Below are 15,449 nucleotides of genomic sequence, written 5' to 3' on the forward strand. Positions count from 1 at the left end.
CATGGATCTGAGAGGTGAAACAGCAAAGTTTGATATACAAAGCAATGCTGAGAGCAAATGCGACTTCTGTGCTACCAAGATTAGGAGGAATTAAATTCTGGCTCTGTCTCCAGAATGTTCTTAATTAGAGATGACTGGAAGATCTGATATACTTTAGAGGTTTTGACAGCGACTGAGACATGGATAACTTGGGGTGAGAGTTTTTGTTAACTTTAGCTTCCAGATTGTTCTTGGCAGTGCTAGTAAGCATATTGAATAAGGCATTAATTTTAGTTTTAAATGTTCTCAGATTTCATAATCTTTTATTTTTAAGTTCCTTCTGTTCAACATATATTACTAAGAGCATAGGAGATGTATTAATTTTAAAATTTCCCTAACTGTTAGGATATTTCTTAAACCATCCTAATCTGCCAATAGAAATGCAAACACAAATAATTCCCCAGTATTACACTCAAAATGTAAGGAAGACACAAAGAACCCAATTAGCCTTTCCCTATCACTGTCAAATTGACATAGGAGGGATGAAGATCATGCTAAAAAATGATGATTTAAAATGATTGTGTAAGTTGGAGAAGTTCTTCCTAACCAGCACTCACAGAATACAATGCCAGTGTCAAAATCCTCTCTTTGTGCAGAGAATTTTGAAAGAACAGAGAAGCAGAACAAAATGTTACTGAGAGAGTTCTGTAAAATGCATGTTTCACTTCATAAGGGCTGCTGCAAGAATATTCTTCTGATTTTGACCTTTGTTAGTTTAACAGTGCAATGCCATGGCTGGAGCTTTGGATTCAGCTGGAGACAAAAACCTAAAAATAAACCTAATTTGTTCTAAGACAGAAATTTGAGGCCCGTGTAACTCTAACGTGCAATTACAGGTGTGCTCAGGTTCACTCAGCTGGTTCCTATAGAGAATCAGTTGATAACACTTGCAGTGTTAATTTAAAGCTGGTAGCAGAAGCTGCCAAAAGACAAATCAGGCAGGTTTCCTGCAGCTTTATATTGCTCCAGAATCCTTCTTCCAAATGAGTAGTTTTCTCCTACTGTTAATTCATTAATGTTACAGTACTGCGCATTGGTGTTGGAATAAGATGTGGGATTTTTTCAGGGTGATTATTACCATTATGGCTATAAGCAGAAAAAAGCAACGTGCTTGCAAATCAGATTTTCACAGGGTTTTTGCTATGAGTTTGATGCATTGTGGTTGGGTCTAGGTGGTTGGGTGCAGCTCCTGACTGGTGATGGTCTGAGCAGGCTGGTGCAGCCGAGGTTGTGCTTGCTGGATGTAGACATAGGTCACAATGACTGCAGTAACATGCCCATGTGCTTTTGCCAAATAGACAGGGTTCTCCTGAGTTCTTCACCTTCGTGGTGCTTTTCAGGAGTCTGGGGTTTTGGGATGCTGATGGAGGGCTCCCTGACACTGTCTGTGCTTTGGAAAGCTGTCTGCCATAGGCTGTGGAGTAGGCTCTCTGCAGCTGGCAGAAAAGCTCTGGGCTGAGCAGCAATCCCAAAGATGCGGAGCTAAACAGTAAGAGGTCAGTGTGAACTGAATAGTTCTCCAGCAAGGGGGCATTTTAAGTGCAATTGCACAAGCTTGTCTGATCCTAAAGTTTGATTAAGAACAAATAAAATTATATTGCTGGGCAGTCAGAGACTTCTCCGAGACCACTTTAAGTCCTTGCCTAGGGCAGTCAATGAATATTCAATGTGATGACCTCTCTGATAATATTGCAATCACCTGAACATACCAATCATGACTTTTCTTTAATCATTAAAGTAGGTCATTTTCCATTATTGTTCCCTTTGATTGATTGGCGTACCTTGAACTCAACTCCGCAGTAAACCTTCCCTGATCATCGTATGCTGATCTTGGCAATGCCTTTCCTTATCCCATGATTGATTATTTGAAGTCTGAGGTAGTCGTGTGAGTACCTGCTAAACCAGTTCCAGACTATCTGGGTGGTTTTGGCTTTTCTTCTTCTAAAAACTGTCATCTTCACACTGTCTATTAACCAGCTCTATCTTCGTGTGGGGCCAGGCTTTCTGGGGTCCTAGCGGAGACAGATAACCCTCAGGGCATGGGGATGCTCCCGAATGTCCCCGCTGTGGGAGTTCCCACCTCTGCCCACCTGGGCACAGGGATTGGCTCCTGCTGGGGCAGAAAGCACACTATAGGCACATGCAGATTTTGTCTGCAGCCCTGACTGGAGACAAATTAAGTGGTGGGCTTATTGTGTCCCTTCCTGCAAGCCCCCATCTTCTGTCATGGGATGTGGGTTGTCAGCAGGCTGAGGGCAGCTCCTCCCCGTGGGGCAGCAGCAGTGCCTGCTGCTGGGGGCTGAGGCTCATGCCTGCGGTGGCTGGCAGCAAGCAGCGCAGTCACGGTGCCGGCAGGCTTCCCAGATATCATCCTGGCTTATCACATGGCCACACATACCCATCTGGGAGGGAGGGAATCAGAGAGAAATGGGATGGCTGACGCACCTCAGGAAGCCATTGTTCCCCTAACTGCAGTTCCTCACAGGGTCTTGTTAACCCGTTCTTAAAGCCCCCCAGCCTGGTGTCTCCTCCCCAAGGGAGCTTCGGTGTTTCTTCAATACTTCAACGTTCAGAGGATTACAGCATTTTTCTCTGATGTCTAACATGAATCGTTCTCGCCACCATTAAAACCAACTGCTTCCTATTTGGACAACTGTGGACAAAGAAAGCATTTGATTCCTTGTGGCTTTGCAGGAGAATGTTAGGCTACACAAAAGTGCTCATTCACGGTGGCCATGTAGGCCCACTTCCTGGGCTTCGACCTTTCTCGCTGTTCTCCTTCAGACGCGTATCAGTTGGTCCAGGTCTCTCCTGAGGGGCAGTGCCACAAACTGGCTTCATTTCTCCAACAAAAGCCTTGTCAGTGCTGGGAAGAATGGAAGGGCTGCCCCGCGCACCTCACAGACCATCCTTTATGCATGCATGTTTGTCTCTTTCAAAATTGTGGCATTCTTGATTCACACTCAGTGTAATTTACTATAATTGCTAGATCCTTTTCTAAAGAATTTCCAACTAATCAATTTTTCTCCATCCTGTATTTGTGCAGTTGATTATTTTTGTATGCTCTAATTGAAATGCACCCTATTGTCTGTGCTAGGCCTCCAGCTTGTCAGGACCATTTGTAATTCTGATCCTATCCTTGCACATATTTGCAGTCCCTTCTGGCTGGGGGTCATTTGCAAATGTACTGAGAATATATTCTTTCTCCCAGGTCACTAATGTGGCATTGAACAAAACTGGCTCAGGACAAATCCGCAAGGAATCCCTTTGCTTTGTGCATCCTTCCACTCTGACAGTAAACAATCAATAACTCCTCCCCGGCTGTAGTCACCTTGTCTTTCTTGCATTCACCTACAGGAGTTTCATCTACATTGTGCATCCATAACGTGTATACAATACCATGTGAAACAGTGTCAGAGACTAGGTGAAGTATGACATTTGCTCTTCTCCCTTATCCACAAGGTCTATTACCTTGTTGCAGAATTAAATTATATTGTTTTGACATTATTTTTATGTGACAAATTCATCTGTGGTGCTGTTCATCTCCTTCATGTCTTCTGTGGGCTTACAAATCACTTGTTTGTTTGTTCCAGGATTCTTGGCTGTCCTTTTATTCTCCAGCTCTGCCTTCTTCCCCTATGTTAAACACAGGCACTGTTGTTCTGCAATTGTCCTGTGCCTCCTCCGAGGCTTCTCGAAGGTGAACTCCTTCCCAGGGACTCCTAATGATGTCCCTGACTGGTTCAGCCTAATAACCGACAGGATCTATATCTCAGAAACTAATTGGCCAAAGCAATCAGAAAGGTCTAACTTACCGAAGTACCCTTGAAAGTTTTTTATTTTTCTCTTCCCTTAATGTAGATGGTGATAGAAACTTCCATCAGAAGTTTTAATTGTTAGTTTTCTACACTGAGTTGACCTTTTGATGGAGATTATTGCTGAAAAGAAAGCCTTGAAATCATCAGCATTCACCTCTGCTGAGCCACAGAATGACACTCCCACTGGTTTTCATCTTAATATTCAGTTACACTCACAGTGTCTTAGCTGCACCGTTTTGTGATCTCTCTTCGCTGATTTTGCTCAGCCTACTTTGCAGTTTGTTAATGTCTGCCCCAATAGGGTCAGGTGCTTTGTAAAACCACGTCACCCCGGGAGCAAAGAGAAGAATATCCTGCAGGGTGGTGAACCAGAGGTCTGCTAAGGACAGCCCTTCTGCTCGTCCAGAGTTGCTCAGCGATCAGACAGAAATAGGTATGTCTTAAAGCCACTTCCATCCCTTGTTCTGGGTCCATGCTAAGTCAGTATAGACTAATGAGGTGATCTGGCCCTCATTTTACCATTTAGGAGGCGGAAGGCAACTGGTAAATATCACAGACAATCCTTGTCTTCATGCGTAGCTGCTCTATTGCATTTCTGTCTTACACGGCTGTATACAGTGGAGCCAAAGGACAGCAGCTGGGAGGAAATTGCAGACAATGAAAGTCCTCTGGCCCAAGTGCTCATTGTGATGTATGGAAGAATTGTGTTAATTTATATGAAGTGCCTTTTGCTAAGGCTGCTTCTGCTTGAATTTGATTTTGAAAAGAAAAAAAATATTCTCCCTTCTTACTGCAGACTTTATAATGCCTTTTGTATTCTGTGGTCAGGTCACTCAGTACCTGAAGCATCCCACTGCTTCCTTGCTGCAGATAAAATAGTGCCTTTTGTTTCCCCTCGCCCAGGCCTGATCCCTCCATTTACCTTGCCATCCACTACTTTCTGGTGTCTTAATTTTAGTGGGCTCAGCAGGCGCGTGAGAAAGACTTTGAGGAGGATTTAAAGGAGACAGTCTTGTGGGTACTGACATTCTCCTCCTGGTTTCAGCCCGGGGCCTCTGACAACAGTAGCAGGGTCCTTCCTCCAGTGCCCTACTTCAGCCTGATTCATCTTCCTTTAAGCACGTAGTGAGAACCCTCTCACCCTCTGCACGGCGAAGTTACATTCCCCCCAGATGGCCTGGTCCGCAGCCTCCCCGAGTGTGAGCCGGCCTCAGAATTACAGCCAATTCCCATCGGAGCTGGTCTGTTTATATCCCAAGACTGCCACGATCCTTTGGCCCTTGACGGGTAATAGGCACAAAGTGGGAAGTAATGGAGGGATTTTCATTTGCACCACTTTTCTTACATGAATCAAAAAGTCCTCAGGCCTCGGCAGCTGCTCTGGCATCACCATGCCTGCACTGGGCAGCTTACATGGTACACGTTCACCAAAGAAGTCTGGTGATATCCATCACGTGTCAGCCCTCCTCTTTATGGCACAACCCAAGGGTCAGCGTCAGGCCAGCTGTGCCCCCTGATGTATGTGCTGCCGTGAGCAGTGAGGCTGAACAAGGGGGCGGCCTCCTGGGGGGGCTGCCTGCAGCCGCTGTGTCCTTGGTAGGAGCGTGGTGGGGCTTGTAGCTGGGCACGAGCCTTCCCTGGGGGACAATATCATCTCCTCTCTTTAGGAAATACTGTCTTTTTCCTCTAGACTTCCCAGCTCTTTTAACCAGGATCCATCCCCAGATCTTGACTTCTGTTTTACCACCTCTTTTCCGTCACTCAGTACCCTAGCTGGAAAAAAACTAACAACCCCTTCACAACTAATAAAGCATGACTACTCTCACCCTGTGCTTTTCTCCCTGTACCTCTGCTATATCTTTCTTTACTTATAACCCCTCCACCTCATTTTCTGTCTTATTACTCCTCTCATACTTGTCACTCACCCATTTTAAGACTTTTCTGTACCTGATAGATCTGGTAAATGAGAATTGGATTCCTAGTAATTAGATAAAGTTCTGACTCCTGTGTGAAGACAGGGTTAGAAAGGTCAATACCAGCTAGTTCTGAAGAAAACTAGCAGGAGCTAATGTATAAATCAGAATTTGAAGTCAAATTTCTTCCTATTTACTGTTTTAAGAAATGAAAGAACATAGAAAGTTTAAATTGCATTGAAAGACAATAATTTTCAAACTAGTATTTTTTAACATTAGGAGTGCACGGAACTTGCTACTCTTGTATTGAAAATAGTGATGTTCATGGGAAAAGGAGTGAGGTATTTATGTATATGGCTGAAGAGAATTCATATCATTTGGGAAGATCTAATAAATAGAAGACATTTGTAAGATGTATATTTAAGATATAAATATAAGTGTGAGTATGTGTACTTGGAAATAAAATCCTTGGCTTCAGACCATAAAGCAACCACTGATGGGAGAGAGTTTTGTTCTAAAATGTGTAGCTGTGTGCGTAGTCCTGTGAAGCACTCGGTGCTGGGTGCCACCAGAGACTGTGCATGGGACAACACGAACCACGGGTCCCTGTTCAGGTGCCTGTGGCACCAGGTCGAGCATCTCTTAGCTGTTGACACCGCAGGGCGTTTTAGGCAGCCTGGTTACATGTGCTGGGTGGCTTGTGTTCAGGATAGTAAAAGTAGCATCTCTGTATTTCAGAAAAAAATCCAGGGATCTCTAAATGGGAACAAACAGCCAGGTGGGTTTTTGCTTTTATAAAACTTTCTGTGTTAAATACAAAGAATAAGGCTCGGAAGGAGTTTATGCTTTGTGCTCCCAGCACATGCCACAGAGCAGTTCTGTCTGGGAGAGCTGATACCTGGAAGATGCTTTGCTGAACACACACCTTGAAAGATCTCTCTGCCGCCAGATATGTGGACATGTATACAAATATACATGTACACATTTTCCTGAGAAGCATTTTCTCCTATTGCTTAGTTTAAATATTGCACATCAATATTTTTGTCACTATTTTGTTCTTCATTAGCTCTTTAAAGCTGATATTAACTAGTAAATTAGATCCAAAACCAGCCATAAAAGCTGTCACTGACTGACACAGAAGAGCTTGGTATTTGATTGGAAATAACCACAACTATTGCAGCTATAGCATTGGCAATAGAGTAATAAAACTAAGCACATCTCTCAAGGGCTCTACATACTGAATGATCTAAGCCTTGTAAATCTTCTGTCATGCAGCAAAATACCAGTATAACTCATTTACAATAGACAAGCTAAGGTAGAGCGTGAGTCAGTCTCCAAGAGTCAAAGCAAACCCTCAGCAGCTGAGGAAAACAGCTACTGGTGAGTGTGTGTTTAAGCTGCATCGCACCAATATCCATGTGCATCGTGCTGTATAAGGACAGAGCAAATTGGAGAGGCTTCATCCGAGGCGTGTGAGTGTGGGATGAGGCAGAGTGGGAGGTGTGTGAAGTTATGGGGAGGGAGTGTTGGTCAGCAGGGTCACTGCCCCACAGCCTGCGCTTCGTCAGCGCTGCAGCAGCATGGGCAACCCGTAGTAAAATCGAGCCTCTGACCACACATGGAGACATCTGCATCAATAATGGTAGAGGATTAGATATTGTTACAACTCATTGATAGATAGCTACAGCAAATAAGGGGCAGATAAGATGCTGTGATAAGAAGACAAATAGGTTACACAAGATACACTAGAAAGAAAACAAGTTGGATAGTTTTATAAATCACACCAGAGCTATGTGATACAAAACTTTGGTCTTTGCCAGAGAGGCTAATGGGGAGGTATGGGCAGCACCCCAGATCAGGAGAGCAGGACAAAGGTAAATGAGAGAAGCTGCATATCAGAAGAGCCGTGCGAATTCCCAGACGTTATCATTCTGTCAGCTCTCACTTAGACCTGGCACTTTAGGCAGACCTGGATTCACATCTATCCTTCCACTTTCATCAATGACTTCAGCTTACAGAGCAGCAAAGCTGTTCACAAAGGACTCAGGGTTCCTGAAAAACTCCTGGTGATGTTAGTGGTCCGGGGAGCAGACCCTGTATCTTGCTTCCCTTTGCTGTCAAAGTGCAGTGTGCTTCTTCATCCCTCCGCACCTGGGATCACACCTCACGCGCTCAGGAGTAGCAGTGTCAGGGCTTCCATCCCATACCAGGCACGAGGGTGTTTTGCACAGCTCCATCCATAAGGCAGTAGAGTAGAAATCTGGGTAGGATCCTATTTTGCAGAGATGTGGGGGCAGCCAAGCCATGAGCCACGTGGGGGTGTTGTCAGGATTTCTGAAAGTCCCTCTGGAGTTGGTGTGTTTCATCCTTTTTTATAATCTTCTTGAGCTAAATGACACATTGATAAACTGTCTAGGATAAATAGCATTTTCCAGACATTACCAGACAGTGGGGACTTTTTCAATAATCCTTTGTCACCGTTTAAGATCAAAAAGGTTTGTAACTACCGAAATGGGAGGAAGAAAAAGCTTCTTGCTATTGCAGTGTTTAAGTATCCCATTGTTTAGTTAACATGTTTTGACAGATGTGGTTTCAAGATGCATAGAAGTTTTAAAAAAATACCTATATAAACCTCATCGGTCGAGGATTGGAATTTAGATTTACTTCTTACTGAATGGTGCTATTGTGTTATACCATGCAGCTAGTGAAAATGCATAGCCATAATAGTGCCTGGATTTAAACCACTATATACCAGGTGGACTTGCACGGAGTGATCAGAATACTAAGTGTCACCCGTGGTTTACAGTGAGACTGAGAGATTATTTGTTTTAAGAAGAAAGATGAGTAGGCCTGCTATAAGAACGTGAACAATGTCTGATTGGGGGACACATGGTATACGGGCCCAACATATTTCATTATGATTAAGCAATCTCAAACGCTAAAAGTTGGATTGCTTATTCTAGTTACGCTGTTGCTCCCTGTGTGTCATGGCAAGTTAATCTGCGCCTCTGGCTCAGCAGTAGCTGGGGGATACGTCTTGGCATTTGGAGTATGTTTTATCATTTGTTCCCCTTCTTGGATTTTGTTATTTGAAGTAGGGTCTATGTGTGAGAACAGTCAGTGTGAGCTTTGATCCATGTCAGGGTTTGACCCGATGTCACTGTAATCTCTGCCATGCAGAACAGAAAGCTTTAAAAAGTGTGGCACAATCTTCACCAATTTTGAGCTGGGCTTTGATAAGGTTTGCACTGCTGTTTGATTTGCAGCATCCTGTAAGCTTATGCTTGTGGTGTCTGCTGTGCTAGGGCTTCACAGGTAAATCCCTGGGGACCTTACCTGCTACTGAAGTTCCAGCTTCTGATCTGATCCTCACCTTGCTCACTGCAGAGGAAAGGTGACATTGCCAGCATGTCATGCAAGCATGTCACTTAGGTAGGAATTCATTATTTTGAGCCTTTCACAAGCAGCACAGACTTCCTCGCACACAACAAACAGAAGCAGTAACAGTACTGCTAAACAACAATATTTGTAAAATGGCAGGTTTTGGCTTCCCAGCACATCCCTCCTTGTTGGCCAGCAGTGCTCTCTGGAAGGTTGACCAGCCTTGGCTGTGGTTGTGTACTGCTGGTACATGCTTTTGGCAGAAAACCGTACTGGGAAAAGCAGGCACAACTACCAGTTTGGATGTAGTTACACTTGCTTACATTGCACCAGGTTTGATCCTCAACGCTGCGGTAGCATTCAGGTTTCTGCTGCTTTGCTGTGTCTGCTGTGCTCTCTGGTCACCCACATGCAGGGACAATGCTGCAGCCACTTGGTGCTTTTGGTAGTCTTGTTAGTTAGGGTTTTGTAAGGGGGTTGCTTTTTTCCCCCAGATATATCTAAGGAACTAGTAGCATGATGCTCAGCTTTAGTGAGCCAGCAGCAAACAAACTGAGCGCAACAAGAGCAGCAGGAAAAATACAACAGAAATGTCAGGGATTAAACAACAGGCATCGTCTCATTTTACCAGCAAAGCTTTTACTGAAATGTCTTAATGGAAAGAATTGTAAGGATTCTGATTTTACACAGAGTAACATTAAAAATAAACACAAAGCATTAAACATCCTAGAATTTCAGTCACTGGAGTACCTCAGGTTCTGGCATTATGTAATTACACCTTCTCTTGTTCCCAAGACTGTACTGGGGTGATTTGGGTATTCCTGGGGTAAAAGGGTAATGGTCCTGGTGGATGGCATCAGGGTGGCCGTAGGTGTTGTGAGACCTCTCCCAGCTGCTAAGGACGAGGTGCTTGGTGCTGGTGTTTGTAACCAGGAAGGCTGAGGTGTCCCAGGGCTCTGATTCCTGTGCTGCTGGCCCTCTGTAATTCACAGCGAAGTAGGATGATGTGAGCAAGAAAACAAAAAGGAAAAAACATCCGGAGTCTGTAAACGTTTTTGAAAAATTGATCCAACAAAGTGTTTAATGAGTATATTCGCTAGTCATTTATGCAGCTGTATAGACTGAAAAGAAAGATGGGAAGGAGGAAGGTGAATCATTTTACACCTTATTCCAAATAAATCAAACAAGTCTTCATATCAGTCATTCATCAAATATGAATCAAGCAATTTTCTGTCCTCTGTGGCCCTGTGTCAGAGAATTACACCTAATTTGTGTTAGCTTGGCTCGCCGGTGCATCTTGTCTGGACCTTGAAATTATGTAGGCCAAATTATTAAGCTGTTCAGATTCTTCAGGAATTCCTTTGCTCATTTTGGATATGTATGCTAGACATCCAAACAGATGGATGTCATTGCTGGTTTTATTCCTGAAGGGTTTAGTTTAACCTTATGCCCTTGGCAGGTCCTTCATAGTAAACTGCTGAAAAATAATTTCTGTGAATATCTTCCAATTGTTTCCATTTACTGTGGCTGATGCCTTGAAGATTTCTGTTCCTTTACTTCCTTGTTACCTGATTTGATTTAGTTATTAGCTTGTAAATGTCCCTGAGAACTTAAAAAAATCTTGTCCAGGTGGATTGATGGCTCATTATTAATAGAAATAGCTTTTCAGAACTCATTTGTATGTTTTGCTGGTATGTTCTGCCCTGTTCTTAAGAGTTCATGTCTACTCTAATTTGAGAAAAGACTTTGATTCTTAATTTTGTACCCAAATACGGGAATGCTAACTGACAGCATCTCTTTGCTTTCCTTTCCATTTTAATATATACAGTATTTAAAGCCAAACCATGCAAAATCACTCATTGGCTCCTTAATTATTAAATTTGGTGGAAGCTTTGCCAAATGAGGATGGACAGTTTTGGCTGGTTACCAGTTTTGGTGCTGCAGGAGTACTGGAAGACCACGCTCCTTATCTCCAGTGCCTCAGACAAGCATGAAGGAGGGCGTGAGACTGAGGTGTTGGGGAGCGTCAGGGATCAGAAGTGGCAAAGTGGCTGCAGGGAATGGAAAGGGAAGACGTACAGATTTGGGAAGGAAGACTGAAGTACAGAAGTAGAAAAATAACTGAACAAGTAGAAAAATCTGTGTAATACCCTGTACCCATGGTATCATTTTCAGAGGCAGCTTCTTATTTCACTTGACTTAGACCCATGTACATGTAATATTTGATGACTTAGGCAGAAATAAGTCTATTTTAAAACTAATCTTTGCATTACACATTGAATCCATTATAGATTCTCCTCTGCTTTAATGAAAACCTGGGTGAATGGCTTAAACAAAAACAACTTACATCATGAATTTGATTGAGGCAGTTGGTTGAAAATTAGCATAATATGTTGCAGTAAATATTGCCTCAATCAAATAAATAGTAATACTATTTATTTATTCTACTAAGTAGAACTATTCAAAGAACTCAGTATGAGTAAAAGAGACATAAACGTATTCTGCATTCTGTGGCATTTTTCTGTGCCTTTTTAAGGGACAATATTTCTGCAGCACTTAAAAACCTCTTTCTGTATTGTGATGCAGTCTCTGACACGAGTAAGTCCCACTTAAGCATCATACTCAGATCAAGAATTTATGGCTTGTGTTTAAAAAAAAAAAGAAGAAAAAAAAGTGGTCCTTCTATGGAAGATATGTGGAGCTAAGATATAAATCGAGTCCTCCATGACTCAGACAACTGCATGGAAGTACAAGCCTCCATGTATTTTATCCTCCAAAGGAACTATCCAAAGGATGCATCACAGCAGTTCTTGCGGTTGTTGCATGTATAGGAACAGAAAAATAGGGCATAATCCTATCCTTATGCAGTTTTTTTTCATTCCAAACTACTGCTTTTTCACATTGCAGCCCTCTCCTGCCAAAGAGAATGATTGTCAAGCAGATTGAAATAATTGGTCAGGACTGTGATTACAGTAAAGTTCTGCTTTGCTAGTTAAGCTAGTGTTTTACCCCCCAAAATTCAAGAATTTTGGACTCATAACTGAAATAAACAAACAGAATAAGAATGGCAAGCATAGTAAACCTGGACTCACTCTATGAATCATTTTTATATTTTATTTTCTTTCCTGAGGTTCACTGAGCTGTACAAATGTTGCCTTGTTGTCATTACTGCAGCCAATACGTTTTTCCTGCTCGGTAAGAGAGCAAGCCTTTTCACTCTGAGCATGCTGTTCTCACAGGTAAAACTATTATTTATTTATAGGACAAATGGGAAAGGTACTTAAAGGAGTTCAAGTATGTAGAATGAGATGGCAAGGTTTTCTTTTGCATCACAGATGGAAGTGATTTGCTGTCATCCCTCATTTGGAAGATCCTCCTTGCTGTGGATGTCCTAACCCACCATCCCCACGCAGCGAGTCCAGGTCTGTGTGCGCTGCGTTGTCATGGGCACCCCTGCTTACCCATGAACTCTGCTCCAGCAGAGCCTAAACAATCACACACACAGACCGAGAAGAATTCTCTTTTCATCACAAGAGCCGAATTTGTGCTCACGCTGTGTCGCTGCAGAAGCTTGTTTGCTCAAACACAGCAATATGGAGTCAAATGTCAAAAGAGCTGCAGCTTTCAAGTCAGGGGTGAAAGGATGCGTTTTTGCAGAGGAGTCTATTGCAGTAGCCTTGGTCAATGAAGGAAATTAAGGACCCCCCGGCAATTTCAGGATTTGGTCCTGCCTCTTGACTTCTCCAGCATTCATGATAGTGGCCAAAAAATAGCTGAGTGACTGTCTACCAGCTGGCTGCCAGCTACTCTCCTTCTCCTTGGAGAAGTAGAAGTAGCAGATTGGAAGTAAATCAATACAAAATAGAGGAGGATTCAAGCTTCCTGCCCCCAGCTCCACCTACTCTATAGATGTTTCCCAGCCTGTGGCCTATAGATTCCCAATTTTTGGTGGAAAACACAGGCTGATCTTGAAATGTGATAATTCAGAGGGAGGAAGGAGAGACTACCAGATGGCTCTGCTTTGCACCTACTTCAGTTTGCAGGATAACACTTCTTTATTTGCCATAAATTTATCATTCTCCCCCATCTTTGTAGCATGGAATGAAGTTAAACTTTTGGCCTCTTGGCCCCATCTTTCCACAGAACTAACAAAATGATGCAGTAACATTGAAGGGAGAATGAACAGAGTTTGTCTTTTCTGTATGCATATGTGCAAAAGAGGAGAGAAAATAGGGGTGGGGGTGTTGTGGAAGAAAGGAAAGAAGCTCATAAAGAATATAAGTAGCAGATCTGGAAACACCCCCTCACTACCCACAGCAAGCATCTCATTCCTCTGAGAGTCTGCCTGGAGGTGTCTTAAATCCATGGGAAACAAGAAGGAACTATTTCTTCTTATGATCATCATCCAAGGTGGAATTATAGCCAGAATTCACGAACTTTTTGAGGTATATTGTTTACTAAAATACAAATTTAAATGACACTTTCTTTCCTAATTTTCTTTGCTCTCTTCCTCCTATTGCAGTGTAAAACCATGAAGCAATTCCACTGGGGCATGGTGGGCCACTAATCTTCACGCAGAGAGACAGCAGGATGTGCTGTGCTTTCAGATCTGTGCTTCATCGTCCTCCTCTGTCCTCCTTATGGCATCTCTTCAGAGATTCCATGGAGAAAATTGTAACCATGTTGTTATTCGCTTTCCACATAGCTATTAGGCATGGGATAATGTCGTATTATATGATTATTTTGTTGTTGTTGTTATACCATACTCATCTCAAGGACTAAACAGTAATAAGACTTTAAGTACCCATTTCATGCCCTAGTACAAGCTTCCTCGTTTATGGAAATGTTAATTTTCCTGTATGATAATTTGCACAAATACAGTATGTGTAGCAGAATGGGAGTTAGAAATTTGTAGTTAGGAGCTCTAATTTTGCCAAGTTCAAGAAAGAATTCAGCACAGAAAATATGTCAATTGTAGGCTTTTAGACCATGTGTCACTTTTGCATAGAAGCTCAGTTTATGCATGCAATTTACATATTCTGATAAAATTCTCAACCAGGCTTTTAAAATTATAGTCCTAAAATTTGAAGTGCTGCTTCAGCATTTCCAAGTTCAAATCTAGGTTTGTGCCTGCACTAACTTATTTAGCAGGATGGTGAGGATCTATGACCACCATACAGAGAAACCAGCTTTCTAAAACAGCTTTGGTCCCCAGCATTGTGTGTGAGTTCTGAGCAGAAGTCTTTTGTGTCACTGGCAGAAAGAGGAGTTCGGCTCCAGGGAAATCTGCAGTCCAGTCGTCAGCTCAGACGCCATCCTGCTGCATCCCAGAGAGGATTAGTGGTCCTACAGCCCCCTGGAATTGCCTCAGTTGTACCTCAAAGCAGTCATCCCTAAACCCTGCAGGTCCTTTTTTATGAATTGTATGAACAATTAACTATGCTTAATATTTTGGATGTGATCTACATCTTTTGATAAATAAATCAAAATCTATCCATTGGTTTAACATTCTAAAATCTATGCAGTTTTTCAGTGTAATTTTATTTTCAATGGCTTCCTAATGAGAAGGCTGCCATAACAACTTGCCCTGTAATACAACATAAGTGCACATAATTCAATATTTGCTATTGTTTCAGATACAGATGTCTCAAACATGCTTCTTTGTTCAGAGATATCCAAACTTAGGATTGGATATAATGGCATTTACTGTAAACTTGCAAGCAGATTAATGTCTGCTCTGGAATGTATCTAAGCATTGTTTTGCAAGCAACTCTATGTGCAGAATTTTTGTTTTCTCAAGAGAGAAATGTGCAAACATGCAGTCTAGGTAAGAATAATTAAATCCTTTATGTCTGTTTCTATTTTAAAAGTTCTTCAGTGCTATTGCAGTGGCTACAAGGGCAAAGCTGCTTTTGCTACAGAACATATCTAAATGGAAATAGAGATAGTTACAAGTATGGGTACTGTGCTGCAGATGGTCTGGTCAGAATAATAGCTTTAATATGAGAATGCGTGCTTTCTCAACAGCTCCTGCTTTATTTTTGGTACCTGACAAGGACTCTAGGCATTAAGAACAAATTCCTTTTTCTATTCAAAAACACTATTCAAATGAAAATTGCAACTTAGGCACAACAGCTATGATTTAAAATAATCTGAGCCAATTCTGAGGAGAATCTGTCCTTAATAAAACATTGATCGTAGTCTTATTTGTCACCCCTAATGCGGTGTTTCTTACAAAGCAAGAACTGTCTCCAGAAGGTCTGGTTTAGGCAATAAAGCAGGATGAGAAGGTTCCCTA

General features: G+C 42.4%; 1 long non-coding RNA gene across 1 annotated transcript in view; it reads left to right on the forward strand.

Moving 5' to 3' along the window:
• Nucleotides 1–14,611, forward strand: part of LOC121076480 — a 231,963-nt gene extending 217,352 nt beyond the window's left edge. The window contains exons 6-7 of the long non-coding RNA XR_005823535.1: nt 12,282–12,390; nt 12,487–14,611. This is a non-coding gene — a long non-coding RNA (uncharacterized LOC121076480). The remainder of the gene's footprint in view (nt 1–12,281; nt 12,391–12,486) is intronic.
• Nucleotides 14,612–15,449: the final 838 nt, after the last annotated feature.

Source organism: Cygnus olor, chromosome 12 (assembly GCF_009769625.2).
Source record: "Cygnus olor isolate bCygOlo1 chromosome 12, bCygOlo1.pri.v2, whole genome shotgun sequence".
In the NCBI taxonomy this organism is placed as follows: Eukaryota; Metazoa; Chordata; class Aves; order Anseriformes; family Anatidae; genus Cygnus; species Cygnus olor.